General features: G+C 43.9%; 1 long non-coding RNA gene across 1 annotated transcript; it reads left to right on the top strand.

The window, feature by feature from the left end:
* The first annotated feature begins 1,587 nt into the window (after positions 1 to 1,587).
* Positions 1,588 to 2,072, top strand: LOC117870104. Its single transcript, XR_004643932.1, has 3 exons — positions 1,588 to 1,724; positions 1,823 to 1,880; positions 2,007 to 2,072. It is a non-coding gene; the product is annotated as an uncharacterized LOC117870104 (long non-coding RNA).
* The last annotated feature ends 6,860 nt before the right edge of the window (positions 2,073 to 8,932 follow it).

Raw genomic sequence — 8,932 nt, 5'->3', positions numbered from 1 at the left:
CCAATCAGGGTGACTTCCAGGGCGGGGGTGACCCGTCCGAAAGTGGGTCGTGTGACCCCTCTAAGAACTCCCCCCAGTACCCTCTACCAATCAGGAGGGGTTTTGTGCCGAAAGGACCGCCCCGAGAGGAGATGTTGACCAATTAAGGGTGACTTCCGGGGCAGGGGTGACCCGTCTGGAAGTGGGTCGTGTGACCCCTCTAAGAACTCCTCCCACCACCCTCTACCAATCAAGAGGGGTTTCGTGCCGACAGGACCGCCCTGAGAGGAGATGTTGACCAATCAGGGTGACTTCTGGCTTGGGGTGACCCGTCCGGAAGTGAGTCGTGTGACCCCACTAAGAACTCCTCCCAAGGCCCTCCGCCAATCAGAGTGCAGCACCATTACCCCATAAGTCCCAGCGCCAGACAGAGGAGGCGGCCATCTCTTACCAAGGACACGTGTTTTCGAAAGCATGGAAAGGCTGCTGAGAGGAAACATGGACTCCTTCACCACCCCCGTGAGAACTTCAGACTTTGTTTTAGGCCCAAGGGTCTTTGACCTTCTGCGGAGAAAGTGCTACATCAGCGACAGTTCCGAGGAGGAGGAGGGAGCGACCGAGGGGAGCCCTTTGGCCCAGCCGTTGCTGGATACACCGGAACCCGACCCCGAAACCCTCGTGAGACAGCCCGATGGCACCATGACTGTGTGATTTGGACTTCAGTGGATATAAACTGCAAGCTCCGGGGCCTGTGTGCTGAGCTGTGTTTGGAAAGCTTATTAAACACTGTTGTTGCCATAGGTTATGATATGCAATGTCTGTGCCTAACCCAAGAACATTTAGTGCAAGGGCTGACCTTGATAAATGCTATGCAATTCAGTGCAGACCCTGACTGTGTTCTAAAGAAAATGACCAAACCGGAAGATGCCTGCTTAGAGCGTTATATTGACCGTCTAGTCCGCACAAAGAGTTACAGAACCCTGCTTAAGAAAAAAACTATTTGTAAGAAATCTAAAAGGATTAAGTTAGAGAATGGTGAGGGGACAAACATGCGATATAAAACTTGGTAGCTGTAAAATTTTTTTAAAAGGTGGGGTTTGTGACTATCTGTGTTTTGTTAGAAGGCCTTTGGCCCTTAAGTGAGCTAAAAAGTTTTAATGAAGCATCTTGGTTTGTTTTCAAGGAGCTGTATGTTTTTTAAAATAAAAAAATTAATTGTTTGTGAGAATTAGCTCTTGTGGGTTTTTTTTTTTTTCGTGTGTGTATAGCAAAAAGCTGAAATATCTGTTGTGGGAGGGGGGAAAATCCTAAAAATGTGCTTACAATAAAACAAACAAGGCTAGTTCAGACATGTGTCTGAGTACAATAGAGAGTTAATATGGAGATATACTTATCTCATAGAGCTGCTTTCACTAGCAGGGCCAAATATTGATTTTGCCCTAGAGCCCTAAGTGACCCTCTCAAGGCTTGAACTCACAACCCTGGACTTAACAGGTTGATGCTTAAACCACTGAGCTATCCTTAATCTGTTGAACTGAATGGGGTTTTAACCACACACACCCAGACAAAATGGTTTCACTACCCCAGATCACAAAAGGGAATGCTATGGGAGGGGTGATTAAATTAACCTGTTAGCAACTATGTTTGAAACAATGGGCTAAGAGGGTATAAAAACCTCAGGTATGCTGCAGTTTGTCCTTTTCAACAGAAAACTTTCTTGGATAGCTGCTGGACTGCAAAAAGAGGTAAGACTTGCTGTCTTTAACTCTGAAACTATATATTATATAAGGCCACTCTTTGCCCATGCTGTCTTAGTAAATAATGGTGCCTATGTTTATTGCAGTGTGATCTGTTTAGCATGGAACCAGTAACTTTAAACTGCATTTCACCACCAGGCCAAGGTAAAAACCATTTTAACTATGGTTGTGCTTAATACTGTTGAATTAAAAAAAAAAAGTATTACACAGGCTGTATAGGGATTTGGTGGTAATACTAACTAACATTTTTGCTTGTTCTTGAATCTGAAGGCCCAAGCACACATAAGGGGGAACAGAACAAGCGTGTGCCTGCAACACTTTATCCCATAGTGAAAGGTAACTTTATTTTTTTTTTTTTATTTTTTTTTTTTTGCAACAAACTTTTAAATGCATGTGGGTTTTTGAAAAGTATATGGCTGCAAACTTTGGGTTTTAAACTGGTGGTATGTGTATTTTAAACTAACAAGGGTTTCTCTGCAAAATGGATTTTAAAAGCAGTTTTGGTTTTTATTCTGCAAAAATGAGATGTATTTAAAAACTTGTTTGTTGTACAGCCTGAAATGGATTATTTTGTTGTAAAGCTATGACCTTTTAAATAGAAAAACACCCTAATGAAGTAAGTGTGTGTGTGTGTGTGAGAGAGAAGTGTGTTTACAAGACAGTTTCATGTGTTTTAGAATAATATTGTTGTTTGCTCCACAGTACAGTCAAAACATGAGAGATCCTTAGAACAGAGGGAAAACAAGCTGAAAAGAAAAAGGAAAGAGACCACTGAAAAGGAAAATTCACCAGCATCAGTGATGGATGGATGAAGCCCTGTAAATATATTTTGCTTATTGGTTTGGTTGTTCTGAGGTTTTGTATTTTAAGTAAATACATAGGTGTGGGTGAGAGAGGTGGTAAAGTTCAGTTTTTGTAAAATGTTGTTTTCCCCCGTCATAGGCCTGGGCAACTTTTCTGACAGTGCTGTAGTCAGAGATACAAGGACATCTCCTCCAGAACTGCCAACGAACCAGGAATCTGCTTTGAGACCTTTAACAACGCAAAACAGCACAAGAGTGCAGCTGAAACATCTGGGCAGTCCAAACCTCATATACGTCAAACCCAAGGACAAAACAAAAGACTCTGGTAAACAACCATGCCACCACAACTCCAGTTCCTCAGTGGCCACCACCACACCAAGCCCTGAGGAAACTGAGCGAAAACACCCACATTCACAAACCTGGAGCATGCGCTCTAGGGGTTGTGAATAAAAAAACAAGAACTGACAAACCATTCTCCCAAAACCATAAGCTTGTCCCAGCTCCCCCATATTCTAGTAGTTGGGAAGGGCTTGAGGCTTCCCTCAGAAAAGTGGTGGAGGATGTATCCTCGGGTAGTCTAAAAGAACGGGATTCTAGAAAGAAATGGGAAAAATATGATGCTTGGTTCAGAGCCATGATGAAAAACATAAGGGCTGGAAAGGGTGGCTCTGAGCAGGCATGACTAGTTGTGAAAAGGGGCCTGGGTAAAAGGGGCACCCTCCAGGGTACACATCAGCTCATGTGTAAACAAAAGGGGGGAACAGCGCTTGGGGGATAAACAGATGGCTGCCAAAAAGTTCCAGGCCCGGGTTGTTGTAAAAATTTTAAAAAGGGCTAAAGAGGTAATGAGGAAAAAAAAGAGATGCCCCCTACTGGAGGCTCTCAAACTGGCTTGTCTGAAAATGGGGAGGCGGAATCAGACTCTGGTTTAGCAAATTCCCCAGAGGGCTCTCTAGATGGGTCCCGTTCTACTCCCAATGACCCTCATGGAGGCGCCTCAGAGTCTGACTCTCAAATAGCATCTGATGTAGAAGATGCCGCTAATGATCCCGTAGAGGAACCCCCAAGTAACCCCGAAAATGCCGAGGTGTATATGGAGAGAGTGAGAAGTTGGCAATGTGAAGTACCCAGATTTGGGGGGTCGGTGTATTGTGAGGAATTTTGTTTTGTTAATCTTGAGCAAATAAATTCAGCTCAGCAGGTTGTTGAAGCCATACACCGGGGAATACAGTTAGTGCTCGATGACATTAATGGTAGAGTAGGCCCTGATGATTATGTTCAGTTACGTTTAGAGAGCCGTAATTTAACTAACTCTTTGTTTTCGGTCAAAAGAACTAGGGATGAGCTGTGTGCTGAGGATTTCTTAAATCAGACCTCAAAACTGCTACAGAGCAATAGAGAATTGCATCTCAATGGGACGTTGCGCCTTGTTGTGACAGTTGTAAAAAACAGGGGTTGGGGCGCTCGTAGAGTTTTAAATACTATCCTTAATAGTCAAATTAGTCATAAAAAGAGACAGTGTTTAGTAGACCTGACTTACACCGGTACCAATTTGTGTTTTGCGGGTGGGCTCTTGGCTGTCATATCCGATCGTAAACCTACGGACACTGAATTGTTAGCGGAGGCAAGAAAGTTACATGAGAAACTGGGGTGGTCAGATCAAAAAAAGGTTATGCTCAGCGACGTAGCAAAGTTTGAACAGCATTTAGGAGTTAACATACAGGTGGTGCTGTATACGGCGAAAGGCGGCTGGGGCTTTTTTAAAATGGGGGGCACAGTGTACCCCAAGACTTATTTTATCCTGCTGCACGATGAGCATTACTATGGGGTTCTGGATATAAAAAAGTTGTTCGGAGCAAAAAATTATTGTGAGTTTTGCCACATGGTGTACAGCCACGACCACTCTTGCAGATATCGTTGCCGCTTCTGCTTGAGCATAACGTGCTCAGACAGCATGGGTGTGCAGCAGCGGTGTTCTAGCTGTAGACTGTATTGTCGGTCCAAAGAGTGTTTGGACAGACATATCGACTGCATCAAAAAACCAAGTTGAATGCCTGTCTAAAACTTTGTGTGAGAAGTGTCAGTCTTACGTGAACAAGCAGCATAGGTGTAAAGGGAGACGGTGTAAGCAGTGTCAGGGTTTGATCGTTGGTGATGTAGACAGTCACCTCTGTTTTATGGACAGCCTTAGAAAGCCCGAATCTTCAGAAAAGTGTTTTTTTTTTTTTTTTTTTTTTTTTTTTTTTTTATGATTTCAAATGCACGCAGGAGACTGGGGTGCACACTCCAATTACATTTTTGCTATGTCCCTAAAGCCAGAAGAATCCTGGGAATTTAAGGGCGATGAGTGTCTTTATGTGTTTGTGAAGTCCTTTATTGGCAAAGAGTTTCGGGACTACACGTTCTTAGCACATAATTCTAAAGGTTATGATGCATACTTTATTGTTAGACGTTTCCCAAGGAAAAGATGGGCCTAGAACTGATCACTCAGGGTAGTAAACTAATGTACGTGGAAGTTAAGGCCCTGGGCATGCGTTTTATAGACTCTTTAAACTTCTTGCCCATGAAGCTTAGCAAGCTACCGCAGGCGATGGGGTTTGAAGGGTGCAAAGGGTATTTTCCACACTTTTTTAACACGTTAGAAAATCAAAATTACGTGGGGCCTATGCCCGGTATGGAGCACTATGGTGTAGAAAGCATGATGCCCAGAGAAAAAGCAGAGTTTCTCGACTGGTATCGGGACCACAGCTCTGAGGCACTTGACTTGCAGAAAGAGCTCGCGTATTACTGTCAGCAGGATGTAAAAATTTTGAGACAGGCCTGTATCCTATACAGAAAAGAGATTATGAAAATGACAGAGAAGGGAGATGTAGTAGAGAGAGAACCTGGTAAATTCACTGAGATAAAACTGTGTATAGATCCATTCCGGTACATAACACTGGCATCTGTCTGCATGGCTATGTACAGGTTTATGTTTTTGGAGCCTAACACGGTAGCTCTTCTCCCTCCAGACAACTATCACAGGCAGAAAAAGAGATATTAGACCCCATCTATTCAGTGGCTGTTGTATCTCTCACAAAGAAAATATACAAATATGGCATGCTTTACAGGGTGGGGAACTACAGGTAGGCCCCTACTTTTTAGACGGTTATGCCGATGTTGATGGGGTACGCACAGCCTTTGAGTTTAACGGGTGTGTTTTCCACGGCTGAGTCACCTGTTGTGAAAAAGCACAAAATCCTATGACGGGGACATCTTTTGGGTTTCTTTATTACAAGACGCAGCTCAAGACCGACTATCTGAAATGACTTGGTTTTGTAGTGAGGACTCTTTAGGAGCACGAGTGGGAGGTGATGAAAGAAACAGACAGGGAGCTTGCAGACTTTTTAAACCGAGCCCAGTTACCCCAGCCTCTCGTGCCTAGGGATGCTCTTTTTGGGGGGAGGACAAACGCTATCCGCCTATATTACAAGCCTAACCCCGGGGAAGAAATCCACTATTATGATTTTACCAGCCTGTACCCTTTCGTAAACAAAACCAAAGAATACCCTATTGGACACCCCGATATAGTCTATGACAAATTTGGGGCCCCTTGCAAATTATTTTGGAATTGCAAAAGTTAGTGTACCCCCCACAAGGCCTCTTTTTCCCATTGTTACCTGTCAGAGTGGGTGGCAAGCTTATGTTCCCGCTATGCCGAACCTGTGCGGAAACCGAGCAGTAGGAGACATGCACCCATACTGATGAGGAGCGGGCCATCCTGGGGACTTGGTGCACAGTGGAATTGAACGCGGCCATAGCGAAGGGGTATGCGGAGGCTAAGATCTATGAAATCTGGCATTTTAATGAAAAATCTGATAAACTCTTTTCAGAGTACATAAAATTACACCTCCGTCAGAAACAAGAGGCTTCAGGGTATCCCAGTTGGTGCACAGACGAGGAAAAACAAAATAAGTACGTTAGCGATTTCTACCAGAAAGAAGGCGTGCATTTACGCCAACACGAGATCAGATCAAACACTGCTAAACACCAAATCGCTAAACTGTTTTTAAATTCTCTGTGGGGTAAATTCGGCCAAAGATCCAACCTACCCAACACCAGCATCGTGAGAGACCCTGACGAACTCTTGCAGTACCTGTTCTCCCCCCAATTATGAGGTTTCATCCTGCAAGTTTATCGACGATGAAACAGTGTGCGTGTCATGGAAGTATGCAAAAGAACGGTACTCTGTCTCTGGCAATACCAATGTTTTCATAGCCTGTTTCACCACCGCTTATGCCTGCTTAGAATTATACAGCCTCCTAGACAGTTTGCAAGAGCGGTGCCTGTACCACGACACTGACTCGGTGATATTTGTGAAAAGGGAGGGTGACTGGAATCCCCCTCTGGGGGATTATTTAGGGGACCTCACGAGCGAGATCCCGCCAGATCAACACATCACCGAGTTTGTGTTGGCAGGCCCGAAAACCTATGCGTATAAGCTGTCGGGTGGAAAGGCCTGTATGAAAGTCAAAGGTATTCCCCTAAACGTAGCAAACTGCGAAAAGATCAACTTCCACAGTTTGAAAGATCTAGTCCCGGACTATTGCACGGGTCTGCAAGAAAACCCCTCCAAAAAGATAGAGGTGCAGCAGCCCTCTAGCGTAAGAAACAAAAACCAGTGGCAAATAGAGACAAAAACCCTTAAAAAGACACACAAAGTGGTTTACAACAAGAGGGTCCTAGGAGAAGGTTTTAAAACCCTGCCCTACGGTTTTTGAAAAAAGAAAAAATGGATATGAGGTGGAAACACCCCTTTTCTGCAATTCTCGCAGGGCCTAGCAACTGCAGGAAAAGTTACTTTATAAAAAACGTGTTGGATAATGCCAAACACACACTGTCTGTTATGCCTGAGAATATCGTGTGGTGTTACAGTTGTTGGCAACCTCTGTATAAAGAACTGCTTTGTAAATATCCCTTTATCAATTTTGTGGAGGGTCTGCCTGATGCTTTTGACGATGACAGTTTGTTTCCTACTAATAAAGTAAATATGATTATCATAGACGATCTGATGAACTCGGCTTGTGAAAGCAATGAAATCGAGAAAGCCTTTACCAAGTACGTGCATCACAGAAACCTGAGCATTATGTATATAGTTCAAAACGTATTTTGTCAGGGGAAAAAAGAGTCGCACGATTAACCTAAACACAAAGTACATGGTTCTGTTCAAAAACCCCAGGGATAAATTACAAATTGCTACGCTCGCTCGGCAAATGTACCCTGGCAAAGCTCAATTCTTTCTAGAAGCTTTTGAGGATGCTAGCAAAAGACCTTATGGCTACCTGGTGGTGGATTTAAATGCTTCCACACCAGAAGCTTATAGACCGAGAACTGTTTTTTTTCCCTCCAGACTGGCCGGCGGTTTATACTTTGAAAAGAACAGCCAGGTATAAAAAAAGAGGACTTATCGGCAGGCCCCTTTTTAACAGCCGGGGCTGCTGACCAAAAACATGTCTAGCTGTGTGAAGAGAAACCTGGGCCTTTTAAAATTACTTAGCAAATCGTCCCCACAGCAAAGGAGGGCTATACTGTGTTCGTCCTCTGACGATCTAGTAGCGGCCATCTCAGAAATAGCGCTCAATACCTTAAAAGGGAATGTACCTTTAACACAGAATCAAGTGCGTGTGCTGAAAAAGAAACGCACGCTTATAAAAACTTTGTGTAATAAAAGGGTTTCACTTAAACCCCCCAGACTGCTTTACCAGATGCTTTTTTCTTTTATCGGACCTCTGTTAAGTTTTGCTATCCCTCTGATAACGGGACTTTTAACTAATCGATAATGGAGTATGCAGAAAAAATGTTCCTGGTGCCCAGCCACCAGTTGCAGCAATTAAGGGCTCCCCCTCCGGCAGAGGAAAATATCAGAACAACCGCAACTCGCTTACTGGATGCTGAAATGAAGTCTGTTCCTCAAAGAACTGACTTGGCTGAATATGAAAAGGCTAAACTTTACAGCGCCGTGCTTCAAAGGTACCTAATGTACGTGAAGCAGAGCGATGCAGATAAAGGAAAAATAAGTCTGTTTCTACTGGAACAGTGTGACTGCCAAACCCCCAGAAACACCAAAGAACTCAGACTCTGTTGCTCAGGAGGTGTTGGATAACATCAATAAGCGTTATAAGAAAAATGTAATAGTATTGCTAAATAAGCTGGGCCAGGATAAAAATCTCTCTTCATGGAACGATAAAGGGTCTTTTGTGTACAAAGGCTCTGTGGCTAATGGTTCTAACATGCTCGACTTAGTCAGGGCCGTCACCCAGACTCGCTCTGTTCCTAACAGACATGTACCTAAAGGATGGGATGTGTTTATGAATGCCATGGCGGAACTGAACGTACCATCTTCCGTCATGGGCA

This window comes from Trachemys scripta, chromosome 25 (assembly GCF_013100865.1).
Source record: "Trachemys scripta elegans isolate TJP31775 chromosome 25, CAS_Tse_1.0, whole genome shotgun sequence".
Lineage (NCBI taxonomy): Eukaryota > Metazoa > Chordata > Testudines > Emydidae > Trachemys > Trachemys scripta.
This window is presented reverse-complemented; position numbering and strand designations above follow the sequence as displayed.